The sequence below is a fragment of the Callithrix jacchus genome, chromosome 19, assembly GCF_049354715.1.
Source record: "Callithrix jacchus isolate 240 chromosome 19, calJac240_pri, whole genome shotgun sequence".
Classification (NCBI taxonomy): domain Eukaryota; kingdom Metazoa; phylum Chordata; class Mammalia; order Primates; family Cebidae; genus Callithrix; species Callithrix jacchus.
Window position 1 is genome coordinate 9,137,324 of NC_133520.1, and position 7,684 is coordinate 9,145,007.

A 7,684-nucleotide genomic window follows, 5' to 3' on the forward strand; every position below is an offset into this window, starting at 1 on the left:
CTCAGCACATCCACCTCATGCTCCTTTGGCATCTCATGGTCGGTGTTGATGGGAGTGAAGAAGGTTTAGATAGTGTGGTTCATGCTGTCCAGGGAAGACCAGCCGTGGTCAGGTTGCTGGGATGGTTCTCAGTGGGCCCTCCCTTTCCCCACTAGTTTTGAATTCTCAGCCACTTCCTGTTCCTGGCATTCATCCGAGGCCAGAAGTTTGAGATCAGCCTAGGTAACAAAGCTTGGTAGCATAACATAGCTAGGTAACCCTCTCTCCACAGGGAAAAATAAAAAATAATAACTGGGTGTGGTGGTTTATGCCTAATGTCCCAGCTACTTGGGAGGTTGAGGCAGGAGGGTCACTTGAGTCCAGTTTGATGTTGCAGTGAGCTATGATCATGCCATTGTATTCCAGCCTGAGCAAGACCCTGTCTCCCTGTGTCAAACAAAGCAAAACTAAACAAGTATATTTAAGGGGTGGGGAGAAAACAGGGTAAAGGGAGAACATGAGCTAAAACCTGGAGTCATGAAGCTGTGTGTACTGGGAAAACTCTGACCAGTTCTTCATTGCCAGAATATAAAATATTTTGGAAGTGAGGGACTAAAAGACTGGAATACAGGCAGGCTGAACTATGAAGAGTTCTATAAATCATGCTGAGGAGCAAGGTTTTATGCGATGATAGAAATTCGGTGAAAAGTTTTAGGCAGGAGCAGAAATGATCAGGATCAAATTTTACAAGGATGATTTTGACAATAATATAGCAGATGGCTAGGAGTGGGCAGAACTGGCATTAGGGAAACAAGATGTTATTACTACAGTCCATATGAGAGAAGATAAAAGATGATGGCCTAAACTAAGGCAGTGGAATAAGAACTGAGAATAGAGAATAAGTTTCAGACATATTTAGGAGGTCAAATCAATAATGACAGACGAGATGTTCGGGAGGTGATGGTGAGACAAAGAAGCAAACATTCTTTTTTTCTTTTTTGATACAGAGTCTCCCTCTGCTGCCCAGGCTGGAGCAGTGGCACAATCTCAGCTCACTGCAACCTCTACCGCCTGGGTTCGAGCAATTCTGGTGCCTCGGCCTCCCAAGTAGCTGGGGTTACAGGTGTGTGTCATCACACCCAGCTAATTTTTCTGTATTTTTGGTGGAGATGGGGTTTTACCATGTTGGTCAGGCGGGTCTCAAACTCTTGGCTTCAAGTGATCTGCCAGCCTTGGCCTCCCAAATTGCTGGGATTACACTGCACCTGGCCGAGAAGCAAATCTGCCTGTTTATTCCTAGATTTCAGCTGGATAAATGGGTGGGTGGTTACGTCATTATCAAAAGAGGGAAGACGAGACGAAGCAGAGTTGTCAAAGGATTTGATTCCAGACTGATTTCTTTTCAGATGTCTGTAAGATATCTAGGTGAAAATATCCTTTATAGGCCGGATGCGGTGGCTCAAGCCTGTAATCCCAGCACTTTGGGAGGCCAAGGTGGGTGGATCACGAGGTCAAGAGATTGAGACCATCCTGGTCAACATGGTGAAACCCGTCTCTACTAAAAATACAAAAATATCTGGGCCTGGGGGCGCGTGCCTGTGATCCCAGCTACTCAGGAGGCTGAGGCAGGAGAATCGCCTGAACCCAGGAGGTAGAGGTTGCGGTGAGCTGAGATCGCGCCATTGACCTCCAGCCTGGCTAAAAAGAGCAAAACTCCGTCACACACACACACACACACACACACACACACACACACACAGCTTTACAAATTGCAGACTGTAATAATTTAATAAAATCTGGAACTTACTTGAAATGTTTTGCTAAAGATGTGACTAGTTACTAAACTTGATGAAATAAGCCAGAATACGATACAGAGCTATGCTATGCAGTGTGGTAGGCACCAGCCATGTGTGGCCATTTTATTTTTTCTTTTTTTGAGACAAAGTTTTGCTCTTGTTGCCCATGCTGGAGTGCAATGGTGCGATCTCGGCTCACTGCAACCTCTGCCTCCCAGGTTCAAGCGATTCTCTTGCCTCAGCCTCCCAAGTAGCTGGGATTACAGGAATGCACCACCACGCCCAGGTAATTTTGTGTTTTTAGTAGAGATGAGTTTTCTCCATGTTGGTCAGGCTGGTCTCGAACTCCTGATCTCACGTGATCCACCTGCCTCGGCCTCCCAAAGTGTTGGGATTACAGGTTTGAGCCACTGCACTTGGCCCATTTTATTTTTTATAACAGCTTCATTCAGATGTAATTCACATACCATAAAATTCGCCTATTTAAAGTGTACAATTCAGAGTTCAATCATCACCACAATTAGTTCTGGAACATTTTATCATCCCCTAAAGAAACTTTGTACCCTTTGGCATCACTTCCCATTTCCCCTCAACCCTTAAAATATTTTTAAAAACTGTTTAGGCCGGGCGCGGTGGCTCAAGCCTGTAATCTCAGCACTTTGGGAGGCCGAGGCAGGCATCACGAGGTCAAGAGATCGAGACCATCTTAGTCAACGAGGTGAAACTTCGTCTCAACTAAAAAAATACAAAAATTAGCTGGGCATGGTGGCGCATGCCTGTAATCCCAGCTACTCAGGAGGCTGAGGCAGGAAAACTGCTTGAACCCAGAAGGCGGAGTTTGCGGTGAGCGGAGATCGCGCCATTGCACTCCAGCCTGGGTAACAAGAGCGAAACTCCGTCTCAAAAAAAAAACTGTTTAAGGGTATAGAAGACTTGGCCCCGACCTGCATCCCTAACCTCGTTTCTTTTTTCTTTTTAAATAATTTTTAATACCCAAGTTCTGCCTCAGGATCTATCCCAACCTCATTTGTTAACACTCTTCCTCTTGCTCATTTCACTTTAGCTGCTGTGGCTTCCTTTAGGTCTTTTTCTGTCTTCTCAGAGATGTTGTGTTTGCTATTTCCACTGGAAATCTCAGCTGTTGGCCTGCCTGACCAGACATCAGCTCCACGAAAAAGATACTTTTTATCCAGAGAAGATCCTTTCAGCCCTTTCACCCCACCCTAGTTGCTTCCTTTTTTTTTTTTTTTTTTTTTAGACGGAGTTTCGCTCTTGTTCCCCAGGCTGGAGTGCAATGGCACGATCTCGGCTCACCGCAACCTCCGCCTCCTGGGTTCAGGCAATTCTCCTGCCTCAGCCTCCTGAGTAGCTGGGATTACAGGCGCGCGCCACCATGCCCGGCTAATTTTTTGTATCTTTAGTAGAGACGGGGTTTCACCATGTCGACCAGGATGGTCTCGATATCTTGACCTCGTGATCCACCCGCCTCGGCCTCCCAAAGTGCTGGGATTACAGGCTTGAGCCACCGCGCCCGGCCGTTGCTTTCTAGCTTCCTGATTTCCTTTATAGCAATTACCACAATGTAAAATAATTTTATTTACTTATTATCCATCTTGTTTCACACGTGCTCAACAAAGGAACAGACTTATGGTCACTGTTACCTCTACTGTTGAATGTTCAGTACCTGGTTGGGTGCAGTGGCCCACACCTATAATCCCAGCACTTTGGGAGGCCGAGGCAAGTGGATCACCTGTGATCAGGAGTTCGAGAGCAGCCTGGCCAACATGGTGAAACCCCATCTCTACTAAAAGTACAAACAATTAGTCGGGCGTCATAGCGGGCGCTTGTAATCTCAGCTACTCAGGAGGCTGAGACAGGAGAATCACTTGAACCTGGGAGGTGGAAGTTGCAGTGAGCTGAAATTGTGCCATTGCACTCCAGCCTGGGCAACAAGAGTGAAACTCTGTCTCAGAAAAACAACAAAAACAAAAAAAAAAAACAAAGATGGGCCGGGCGCGGTGGCTCAATGCATGTAATTCTAGCACTTTGGGGAAGCCGAGGCGGCTAGATCATGAGATCAAGAGATCGAGACCATCCTGGTCAACATGGTGAAACCTCGTCTCTACTAAAAATACAAAAATAGCTGAGCATGGTGGTGCGTGCCTGTAATCCCAGCTGCTCGGCAGGCTGAGGCAGGAGAATTGCCTGAACCCAGGAGGCGGAGATTGCGGTGAGCCGAGATCACGCCATTGCACTCCAGCCTGGGTAACAAGAGCAAAACTCCGTCACAAAAAAAAAAAAAAAAAAAAAAAATGCTTTACAAATTGCAGACTGTAATAATTTAATAAAATCTGGGACTTACTTGAAATGTTTTGCTAAAGATGTGACTAGTTACTAAACTTGATGAAATAAGCCAGAAGACGATACAGAGCTATGCTATGCAGTGTGGTAGGCACCAGCCACATGTGGCCATTTTATTTTTTCTTTTTCTGAGACAAAGTTTCGCTCTTGTTTCCCATGCTGGAGTGCAATGGTGCGATCTCGGCTCACTGCAACCTCTGCCTCCCAGGTTCAAGCGATTCTCTTGCCTCAGCCTCCCAAGTAGCTGGGATTACAGGAATGCACCACCACGCCCAGGTAATTTTGTGTTTTTAGTAGAGATGAGTTTTCTCCATGTTGATCAGGCTGGTCTCAAACTCCCGATCTCAGGTGATCCACCTGCCTCGGCCTCCCAAAGTATTGGGATTACAGGTTTGAGCCACTGCACTTGGCCCATTTTATTTTTTATAACAGCTTCATTCAGATGTAATTCATATACCATAAAATTCGCCTATTTAAAGTGTACAATTCAGAGTTCAATCATCACCACAATTAGTTCTGGAACATTTTATCATCCCCTAAAGAAACTTTGTACCCTTTAGCATCACTTCCCATTTCCCCTCAACCCTTAAAATATTTTTAAAAACTGTTTAAGGGTATAGATGACTTGGCCCCAACCTGCATCCCTAACCTCGTTTCTTTTTCCTTTTTAAATAATTTTTAATACCCAAGTTCTGCCTCAGGATCTATCCCAACCTCATTTGTTAACACTCTTCCTCTTGCTCATTTCACTTTAGCTGCTGTGGCTTCCTTTAGGTCTTTTTCTGTCTTCTCAGAGATGTTGTGTTTGCTATTTCCACTGGAAATCTCAGCTGTTAGCCTCCCTGACCAGACGTCAGCTCCACGAAAAAGATACTTTTTATCTAGAGAAGATCTGTTCAGCCTTTTCACCACACCCTAGTTGCTTTCTAGCTTCCTGATTTCCTTTATAGCATTTACCACAATCTAAAATAATTTTATTTACTTATTATCCATCTTGTTTCACACGTGCTCAACAAAGGAACAGACTTATGGTCACTGTTACCTCTACTGTTGAATGTTCAGTACCTGGCTGGGTGCTGTGGCCCGCACCTATAATCCCAGCACTTTGGGAGGCCGAGGCAAGTGGATCACCTGTGATCAGGAGTTCAAGAGCAGCCTGACCAACATGGTGAAACCCCATCTCTACTAAAAGTACAAAAAATTAGTCGGGCATCATAGTGGGTGCTTGTATTCTCAGCTACTCGGAGGCTGAGACAGGAGAATCACTTGAACCCAGGAGGTAGAAGTAGCAGTGAGCTGAAATTGTGCCATTGAACTCCAGCCTGGGCAACAAGAGTGAAACTCTGTCTCAAAAAAAAAAAAAATAAATAAAAACACAACGATGGGCCGGGCCCGGTGGCTCACACCTGTAATTCCAGCACTTTGGGAGGCTGAGGCGGGTGGATCACGAGGTCAAGAGATCGAAACCATCCCGGTCAACATGGTGAAACCCCATCTCTACTAAAAATACAAAAAATTAGCTGGGCATGGTGGCGCGTGCCTATAGTCCCAGCTACTCAGGAGGCTGAGGGAGGGGAATTGCCTGAACCCAGGAGATGGAGGTTCTGATGAGCCGAAATAGCGCCATTGCACTCCCGTCTGGGTAACAAGAGCAAAACTGCGTCTCAAAAAAAAAAAAAAAAAGAAAACAACAAAAAAGTCAAAAAGAATGTTCTGTACCTAACACATAGTAGGTGCTCAATAAATATTTGTTCAATAAGTGGAGGCCATGGGGAGAGAAAAAATAAGTGTTTTAGGTGAACTCTAAATGGTTGAGCAAGGCTGCAGTATAGGTTAGGGCCAGAGTTGATGCTGGAGAGGAAGAGGACTTTAAGAGCTTCATATATAATTATAAGGAGCTTACATTTTATCATGAAGGCAAAGACAAGCCATAAATCATTTTGAGTAAGAGGAATGGCATTACATTTGATTTTTAAAAATTTCTTTCGGCCAGGTGTGGTAACTCATGCTTGTAATGACAGCATTTTGGGAGGCTGAGGTTGGAAGATTCCCTTGAGCCCAGGAGTTAGAGACCAGCCTGTGCACCATGGTGAAACCCCATCTCTACATAAAATGTACCAAAATTAGCCAGGAGTTATTGCATACACCTGTAGTCTCAGCTACTTGAGGAGCTGAGGCAGGAGAATTCCTTAAGTCCAGGTCAAGGCTGCAGTGAGCTGTGAGCACAGCACTGCACTCTAGCATGGGCCAGAGTGAGACTCTACCTCAAAAAAAAAAAAAAAAAAAAAAGGCCGGGAAAGGTGGCTTACACCTGAGGTCGAGATCATTCTGGCCAAGATGGTGAAACCCCATCTCTTAAAAAAAAAAAAAAAAATCACTCTGGAGATGATGTGATAAACAGATTAGAGAGAAACAGATGGGATACAGTGTAGGCAGAAAGATTAGTCATGAAGACACTGCAGGGATCTAGGGGAGAAATAATGGGGTAAAAGGGAACAAATTAATGTAATGAATGTAGAGGCAATAGTAATGGAGAGAGGATGTAGACTCCCACATATCTCACTTACATAAGTTTGGTTTTCTTTTTTTTTTTTTTGAGACGGAGTTTCACTCTTGTTACCCAGGCTGGAGTGCAATGGCACGATCTCGGCTCACCACAACCTCCGCCTCCTGGGTTCAGGCAATTCTCCTGCCTCAGCCTCCTGAGTAGCTGGGATCACCATGGCCAGCTAAGTTTTTGTATTTTTAGTAGAGACGGGGTTTCACCATGTTGACCAGGATGGTCTCGATCTCTTGACCTCGTGATCCACCTGCCTCAGCCTCCCAAAGTGCTGGGATTACAGGCGTGAGCCACCACGCCCAGCCAAGTTTGGTTTTCATATAGGAACCTGAAGAAAATACCTTGAAAATTTTTCTCACGTTATACTTAGATTCTTTAAAAATTAGGTTTAGTTCACTATTTACAGATAGAGAACTTCATTCATAGAGGGAAGCAGATGGACTCTGGTGATAATTTTCTGAATTGGCCAACTGTCAAGATCACCTCATGGGTTTGTAAAATAATTTCAGGAGGGTGGGTAAGAGTGAAGTGTAGCAGGAGTGGCCACGGGAAATGGATCTCTGGAACTCTGAATGGAGAAGGAAGAAGTTTATTCGGCCGGGGAGCCTGATCGATACTTTGTCCAAAGCTCAGCTTGTCTAACAAAGGAAGGTTCTGCCTTTATACAGGCTTATACTTTAGATATTACACGTGGAAGAATCTTGGGTTTACAGTCTTAGAAATCACATAGGAAAATGGTTTTGGTTCACACCTTCAGGAATCACATGTGAAAGGGTTCTAGTTTACAGTTTTAGGACCCAGAATCACATAGGAAAAGAGTTTTGGTTTACGGCTTCAGGAATCACATATGAAAGGGTTCTGGTTTACAGTTTTAGGACTCACGTGTGAAAAGGTTTCGGGTTTGATCTTGTTTTAAGTAAAAGCAGGGTCTTCGAGATATTTTCCCCAAGACCAAGACTGCCACCTACAGGAAGGTGAAACAGGAGGC